This window comes from Crocodylus porosus, unplaced genomic scaffold, assembly GCF_001723895.1.
Source record: "Crocodylus porosus isolate Cpor-Errol unplaced genomic scaffold, CroPor_comp1, whole genome shotgun sequence".
Taxonomy (NCBI): Eukaryota; Metazoa; Chordata; order Crocodylia; family Crocodylidae; genus Crocodylus; species Crocodylus porosus.
This window is the reverse complement of record NW_017728944.1, coordinates 3508572-3517098: the sequence shown is the minus strand read 5'-3', so window position 1 is coordinate 3517098 and position 8527 is coordinate 3508572. Positions and strand designations below refer to the sequence as shown.

Sequence of the window (8527 nt, the reverse complement as noted above, 5' to 3'; positions counted from 1 at the left end):
GTCTCTGGTAGGGCTGTGCGAGGCTTTGGACCATGCTTCAGATTTGGAGAAGCTTCGGGTGCTTCACCGTCTGAAGCAGCATGTCTGAATTGAAGTGCTGGCTTTGTTAGGCTTTCAAAGCAGTTCAGAACTTCTGAACCACTTTGGAAAAAGGTTTGGAGCTACTTGGGAGATCAGGCCATAGGGTATAGTGGGGAATCAATTAAATATCTGTAACTTTGTTGTTTTGTCTCTGATTTGGGTGAAACTTGCAGGGATGGTAGCCTCTGCTGAGAGCATAAAGCTTGAAAAGTTTCAAGAAGATCAGTGCAGGGGTTCAGGGGGAACTGCACCCCAAATTCTTGAAAGCAAAACTCATGTCACGTGTATGTATTACACCACAGGGAGGTGAAAACTGCTTAGCAGCTGGGCCTGCACGTCACAAGTTTTGCCTGTCAGAAGCTAGAGGTGCAGGGCCCCAGAACCTAGACTCCCCCTGCACCTATCTCCTTGACAGATGGCAGTCTTTGTGGTTGCAGCAGGGGCTACCATCCCTGCAGCTTTCACCCTGCTGTGCCTTAATGCACACAGTGTCAGTCATGTCACGAGTTTTGCTTGTCCACTGCTTTAGGCACAGTTTCTCCCAAACCCCTGCACTTATTCTCCTTGAAACTTTACAGAGTTTCTGGCCACAGCAGGGGCCACCACCCCTGCAGTGTTGACCCCACTGTGGCTTAACGCATACACGTGACATGAGTTTTGCTTAAAAAAATTTGGGGTACAGTTCCCCCCAAACCCCTTTACCCATCTTATTGCCATCTGAAGCGGCTGGATCTGAAGCCGGATTGAATAGCTGCCTACTCACACAGGCCTAGTATCTGGTTCTAAAAAACTTCTTGCTTCCCCTCCACACATCATCTTGTACTAGTCAAGCAAAAAACTTTTTATAATATTAAAAAAAAAAATCTCAGCTCATGTTGTGTCTTCCTCACATAATGGCACAAGTCTTTAGGTGCTGCATTTTGTTGTGGAAAAGTCAGTGACATCAGCGATTTTTAAGTAGTAAATATGGAGAAATGCTCAGCTTTAACTACTTTTAAAATCGACAGGTTAGTATATTTGCAACCAATTTTCCCAGGGTAAAATTCCATAAATGTTCTGCAATGAAAACCATTTGCTCTAAAGAAGTGGAAGCAAATATTGTCATTCACAAAACTCATATGTAAACTCTGGAAACCCTCATATTTTTAATTAAATAGCTACTTTTTGCATAGAACCATTGTGATTTCAGATGAGGGAAGACACCAAATAATATACACACAAATCATGTTGCTGTGGGGATGTTTATCTGGGTGAGATTAGATAAGTGCCTGATATTTAGGCAAGACTGGCTCTGAAGCTCTTGAAATCATTCCATAATGAAGTCAGAGCCTGGGAGTGCTGTGCTTGCGTGCACTTGATTTAGAACATGCTGTTCTGCCTTGTATCTAACTCATTCAGATACATCATGAGATTGGCAGCAGTCAAAAAAAAAGAGAGGAAGCCAAAGACTATCAGTTACCAAAGGGGAGAGGTTTCACTACAAGTATGGTTTAATGAATGTAGGATGCGTTTATAATGCAGACCTCTAGAGGGGACTATACTGATACTGCTGCTTTGTGCTATGTTGTTGCTGCCTCCAAGGGCAGCAAGCTGCGTGCTGCGCTTTAACCATTAGGCATGTCTGTCTGACTTTCTTAAATTCTGAGAACTAAGCATTGCCACCTGTATAACAGAAAGGTGAAGTAAAGCAGGTGACAGGCCAGGCTTGTGGAACATAAGAACTCCTGGTCCCTTACAATCTATGAATCCTGTGCAGAATGTGCCAACTAGAAATGAAGCCACCAAAATAACAGAAAATAAATTAGTTCCCCGCCCTAAGTGCATGAGGGTCCAGATTTACAGAGGAGTGTAATGAGGTCCCAAACAGACTTTTTCTAAGTTACTTTCTCAAGAGTTTGCACAGATTTTGCTGCCATCTTCTCTTGTGCAGCCACCCAAATTCCTTCCTTTTCCTCTGTGACTTGGATAGCCTTACCAGTTGGTCCAGCACAGCACACCATTAGCCTCAACCTTTTTTTGGCAGAAGAATGGCTCTTTGAAATTTTCCTGAATCTTTGGGCTCTGGCTATGGATATGAAAATCTTACACAAAAGAGTTTGGTTCAGTTCCAGTTAAGAAGGAAAGAGAGAATCACGGTGTCAGGATTAGTAAAGGGAAAGGTATTTGTGCCTTTCAACCAGCACAGCCCCAGGCAGAAGAGTGTACTATCGGTGCATGTTCTAGTAACCACCTGGCTCACCACATCCTCTACAAAGTGTTAAATCAGTAATTTTCAAAGCCTGAGGCCCAGGGCAGTCACCCCATTTTGCAACCCCCACCCTGGAAAGGGATAGCCCTGCTGGCTGCTTTGTTGTATATCAGCATAGGGAATTTTTATCAGAGTTTTCTCAGTGCATGTATTGATTATAGTGAGTAAAGCATTCCCAGACACAGAGCTAGAGACTTATGAGCTGGTCTGGAAAAATCAGAACGTGGTAAAGCCTTTCCACAGAATTTCAGGTAAATTTTATAACAAGCACTCTCTTTTCTCCATTGGCCCAGATATTAAAAAAGCCTCTGTGACTCTATGCTTCTGACAGGAAACACAGAGCACAATATACCACACAGAAAGCAGCTTTTAAGGTACTTCCAAAACATATTATACTATTCCAAAGAATAAAGAAAAGAAAGAAAATGTTGCAAATACTGGTATTCACGCATGAAAACCAAATCACTTCCTGTGTCCAGCCCAGCCTTGCCTTCATTACATGTTGAGATAAGTGCAGTTTTGAATGCAATCCAAATAAACACTTAAACTGCTGAGATTTGCCCACTGCCACAGCAAAGCCATCACAGCAGGAGCATTGAATAGGTAATTTCAGGGCCACATAAGCAAACTTCTTAAAGCTAGTTTCATAGTGCTGACAGGGTGAATGCATTGTGCAATTGTTTCTAAAAGCCCATTATTTGGGAATCTTTGCTGGGAGCTATAGTAGAAGAGCTGGTTGCAGGGAATACCTTTCTGCTGGAACGCAGTCTTGGGAGGAGTGAATTGCTCTGGCTTCACTTTTTATACTGTGATGGACCAGAGGCATTTCAAGTGGTTTTAATTTATTTGTTCTTACACCATTTACAATCTCAAGCCAAATATGTCCCACCAGTCAGTGTCAAACAGCCTACCACATAAGTTGCCATCTGTTGCCTTTCTCTGTGCTAGACATAGAGTCAGCATTTCTATTGTGGGAGAATTTTAGAAAGTCCACAAGGATTTCAAATGCAAAAGGAATTCAAATACCTACTGCAAAACTGGTTTCAGGAAGAAATTTGAGCTCTAACCTACATTCAGCTTTTTTTTTTTTTTTAGAACTGGATTCCATAGTGGTGTGAGGCTTTGTACTTTTAAAACAGGTATGGAGCCATACTGCATATTAGAGTTTTCAGCAAGCCAGACTAGGATAGGCAGAAGTATGTAGAACAAATGAAATGATCTACTAAACAGAAGCAGATCACAGAAATAATCAAAAACAGAACTGGAAAAGACCTTCAGAGATTTTCTAGCTCATTTTTCCACCCCAATGTAAGATCAAGTGTAGCTAAGCTCTCTCTAATAGACATTTGGCTAATCCATTATTAAAAATCTCTTCCTCTACCCCACTCTTCCTGCCTAGCTAGTTGCAAGCACTTTCTCCCACAAGCTAAACTCCCAGGCTTACTTATCCCCTTGAGCCAGTCTACTCTTTTCCCTCCCCGTCATTTGGTATCTATTCCCTCTGCATTAACATCAGCTGCCTTCCTCCTCCCTGTTCCCTTGATGCCGGTTAGAGTGTAATTGAAAATATAGGCTCCCTGATCCAGGTTCCAAAGGCCATGACAGTTTTTGCTTCTAAGGGCAGCACTCTCAGCTGTTATTGGGAAATGGTGCACATGGGCGGCTCAGGTACACTCAGTGGGGATGGGATCCTCAGAAATCAGAGCTGTTCAAGTCACAGTTTCTAGAGAACATGTGTAAACTACAGTTTTTCAGAGCTTTATCACGTGGCCAAATGTGAGTGGATTTTTACAAGGGCAGAAAAAAAAAAAAAATCCCAAACCCAAAGGCTTCCAAGTACTAAATCCTTTTGCTTTTGCTGCTCAAACTATGCAAAAGGAAGAGTGCAAACTTTTTAGACAACCCCCCAAGAAGTATTTTCTCTTCACCTCATTCTCAAAACTAAAGGAACCATTTGTCTTGAATTTCCCTCCCAAAAATTCAGCCTGATAGAGGCCTGATATGTAAAAAAGTCATTCTAAGTAGTTAATTATAGCAGTGTTCTCAAGTAAAAAAAAAAAAAAAAAAAAAAAAAGAAAGGTCTTACACTCAGAAGCATCAGGCAAGCTTAATTATAGGCAGTGAGCAGCCCCACCTGAAATAACTTAGAGGTGGGAGAGGGGATATCCTTAAACAATTATGGACATAAAATATTTCCAGCTGTCTCTGATATTATATGATTTGTGTTCCTGTCTCCAATTTGTATTCCTGTCCTGAGTCCAATGCTCACTCAGATCCCCTTAGTGAAGTTGTAGTCTGTGTCCATAGCAGTGCATAGGATGCAATTAAAGCAAACTGTGAAATGCATCAACATGCAGCTAATTGCACTGGGAACCAGCAGGGAGGATTGTCCTTGAAGGTCACATCCTTAATGCTCACTTTTCTGATTTAGCGATCCCTTAAAATAAATTGTCTCATGTTAAAAAATCCTAGTACTCTTTGAAAAGCTCCAAGGCTCTTCTGAAATGAATCATTACTTTGCTGTGAAACAAATATTTCCTTCAGCTTGAGACAGGTTTAATTCATTTGGCTCTGGAAGCCCCATCCAAATAGGGTTTGCTTTTTCATGCTTGTTGAAACCTGTGTTTAGGACAAATGAATGTTTGTTAGAAGTCTGGCTCTTAGTAACAGCCTCTACTTTTATTATATCCCCTCTGGGATTTGCACAGTAGACAACAGCTTACAGGATTTGCATAAAGAAAATCCATGGGATCATTTTTCAGTCATCGGTGCACCAAATTCTACCTCCGATCCTTTCTCTCCACACAGTTTTTAGTTGGGCTGAAAGGAAATCTATTTTATTTTCCATTATTTGGGGAGTTTACTAAAATCTGACTCTACTGCTAAAGAAGCAGAAAAGTGACTTGAGAGATTTTCTAAGGTTAGGCATAAGTCCCAGAGGTTGTTCTAGCCCCTATGGGGATACCATTTATATGCATCATCCTCTACAAAAAAGAGAGGAAACACCTTCTGGATAAACAGACAATACAGTTTGGTTAGGTCTCACCTGAGACATTGTGATACTGTATAATGTTTCATCCTGGGGTGTTAACGGTTGTTTTTAAATGTGTTCAAACTTGCCTTTTGAGAGACAAATGCATTTGTGATTTTTCATTTGTTGGCATCTTCAGTGAGAAAGGTAAACCCTGAGGAGATTTGCAGGTGAATGATTAATAACAGGATATGCCAAGATGTACAAGCAAGAAACTCTAAGGCTGGCATTGTATACAGACATTTGATAAACACTCAGTCCTTGTATGGTGAATTCTTTTAAAAAAAGAAATGGAAAATAAACAAATGGAAGTAGAATTTGAGGTTAAACATGAGAGAACTGAAATGCCATACCTCTGACCCCTAATGTGTCGACAGAAGCTGGCAACACATAATGGAGTAGGGAACTGTTCCTTTTTGGAGGAAAGAAAGTTCTGCTTCTATTGGCACACATCTCCTCCCACTTCCACCCGGTGGTAGCCTGGCTCAGGAACCCCATGTGTGCCTGCTACTGCCACTGCTTTCGCTCTGTTCTTCTGTATTGCAATCAAGGGGCTTGTAGTAAGATGCATTTGCAGAAGAGATGACATGGTATTCTCTATCAATCAGTGCGCCACAAGAGTAGAGAGAGCACTGCTTTGTTTAAAATCACAGCGATAAAAAGCCCACATCAAAAAGGTAAAAATAAAACAGTGACTTTTGCTTGCAACTTCTCTGGATGGAAACAAACCTTCACCACTAACAGGGTAGGGCATGGATTTAATGCGGCAAGAAAGCTGCAGACAAAAGAGGTGCTAAGGGATGGTTCAAGAAACACATTTTCACCAAATAACAAATGTTGAGAGATCTCAAATATGAAGTTGAGGCATTAAATAAGAGTTGTTTGATCCTTGATATGGAACTAGCTATGAAACTGAAGGCAATGCTGAGCATAGGTTAAAATGTTCACACAGTTCACTTAGCTACAATTGTGATAGTGATGTGAGAAACTACCTGGAAGCAAACTTGGCAGAGATGCAGGAGACTGAAATACATGCTACTGCAACTCAGGTTTAAAAAAAATCTTTGCTTAAGGTAATCATAAAAATACCCTGGAGAATTATACATAAGAGAAAGAGCAGCAGCAATCGATATCAGGGAGCCTGTGTCACTCACTATAGGATAGAGATTTACTGAGGTTCCCAACAGTCAGTAGATAGATATCAGATTAATTCAATTCACTCCTGTAGCAGGAGAGAATTCTGGGCAGCTTGTTACTTGTGGTACAGACTCTCTTTCACAGATCTCCTTTTTTGGTTCTTAAATTGTTTTATGTCGGTGATGGGAAAAACAGAACAGGATTTTTCCACGTATTTAGTTACAGTAGAACAACTATATTAATGCATTTATTGCTTGTGAACAAAGCCATACCAGGGAATACCAACAAAAGCTGAGACATGTGGCCGTTGAAACAAAAGAGGTACTTATACATGACAAATCTGAACTTACCCCCCCACACACAACCCCCCCTCCCCCCCCTTTAGAATCTGGTTATCTCCTTGGGACAACCAGAAGATTTAAGGAAATTCTGGAAGCATTTTGCTGCAGCCGTGTAAGCCTGTAACATGTAGTGTAGACAAAATAGAATAGTGATCCTATGTGAACTGAGCCCAGTTGATCCTGCCAGCAGCACATTATTAATACATTTCTGTTGCTTTATCTGGGAAATTAATATTTGTGAATTGCAGATCACAGTGGGCATATCTACACGTGTAGTTGCATGTGCCTAAACTTAATGCACCTTTGTTTAAGGCATATTAAGGCGATTTAGGTGCGTGTTTACGCATAGACACGCTAATGTTCATTAAGGCACATTACATTTATGCTGGCATAGCTAAGTCACATTAGTGCACATGTAGCCACATCAATGTGCATTAAGCATCTACACGTGGGCTAATGTGACCCAGCTATGCCAGCTAAAAATTTGGTACTTGCTTTAAGCAGGTATCAAATTTAAGTGGGATTATCCTGAAATAGCCACTTTTAAGGCACATTAAGGGCACATGTGTGTGGATATGTGCCCTTAATACACCTTAAAAATGGTGATTTTAGGCTAACCCCATTTAAAAGGGCCACATATAGACAAGCCCAGTGAATCCCAGTTCCAGGAGGCCTGCCAGAGCATGACCTTGATGATGATGATGATGATAAATATTATAAAACATCAATACAATGTTAAGCTTATATTGCCATTATAAGCTTAACCAATATAATGTAAATTAATACAAGGTTGATCTAGTGGTGCAATTGGTTAGCGCATAGTACTTATATAGCAGTACTTGGGTGAGCCATGACAAGGTTGTGAGTTCGATCCTTGCCTAGAGCAGGAGCTTTATGGTGGGGGAGGGTGGTTTAAAAAAAACCAGCCAGTGCTTTTAAGAGATGGGAGGACTTGAAAGAGGGCTGCAGCAAGCCCTTCCTGGTCCCCCAACCATCTGGCACAGAGGGAGGCTACCCCAATATGAGGAAAAAAGGGGGAAAGGAACCAAAAATTCCTTGGCTAAACAGGGAAATCCAGGGGAGCCTAGTAGCAAAAAAGAAGGCATATAGGTAGTGGAAGCAGGGAGAAGCTACCACAGAGGAGTATACCTATTTGGCCCACACTTGTAGGGAGGCAGTTAGCAAGGCCAAAGCAGCTACAGAGCTGAGGCTGACAACACAAATTAAAGACAACAAAAAGTATTTTTTTAGGTATGTAGGGAGTAAGAGGAAGGCGCTGTGCAGCATAGGACCCCTACTGAACAAGAAGGAACAATTAGTGACAGACAGAGGGGCAAGGCTGAGCTATTCAATGAGTTTTTTGCCCAGGTGTTCCTGAACAGGGGTAAAGATATAATAGGGCTGTGTGAAGCTTTAGGTGATGATTCGATTCGGAGGAGATTTGGCTTGATTCAGTGGCCAAATCTCTGAATCTGAATTGAATCAGGGGACCAATTTAAAGGTCTAAATTGATTCAACTTTGATGATTTGAACAGTCCCAGCAGGGAGCAGCAGCCAGACTCTGGGCTGGTAAGTACAAGAGTTGGGGGGAGGGGTTGGGGAAGGCGGGAGGGGACCATGAGGGGATCCCTGCCAGCCCCTCTGACCCCCTGCTCCACCAGTCCCCCCCACGGCTGCCCACGCCTGCTC

The 8527-nt window shown here is 41.8% G+C and overlaps 1 long non-coding RNA gene across 1 annotated transcript in view; it reads right to left on the bottom strand.

Moving 5' to 3' along the window:
• Window positions 1-2135: 2135 nt before the first annotated feature.
• The window catches only part of LOC109320338, a 9600-nt gene continuing 3208 nt past the window's right edge, over window positions 2136-8527 (bottom strand). The window contains exons 2-3 of the long non-coding RNA XR_002103777.1: window positions 5046-5047; window positions 2136-2146 (exon numbers count right to left, since the gene is read on the bottom strand). This is a non-coding gene — a long non-coding RNA (uncharacterized LOC109320338). The remainder of the gene's footprint in view (window positions 2147-5045; window positions 5048-8527) is intronic.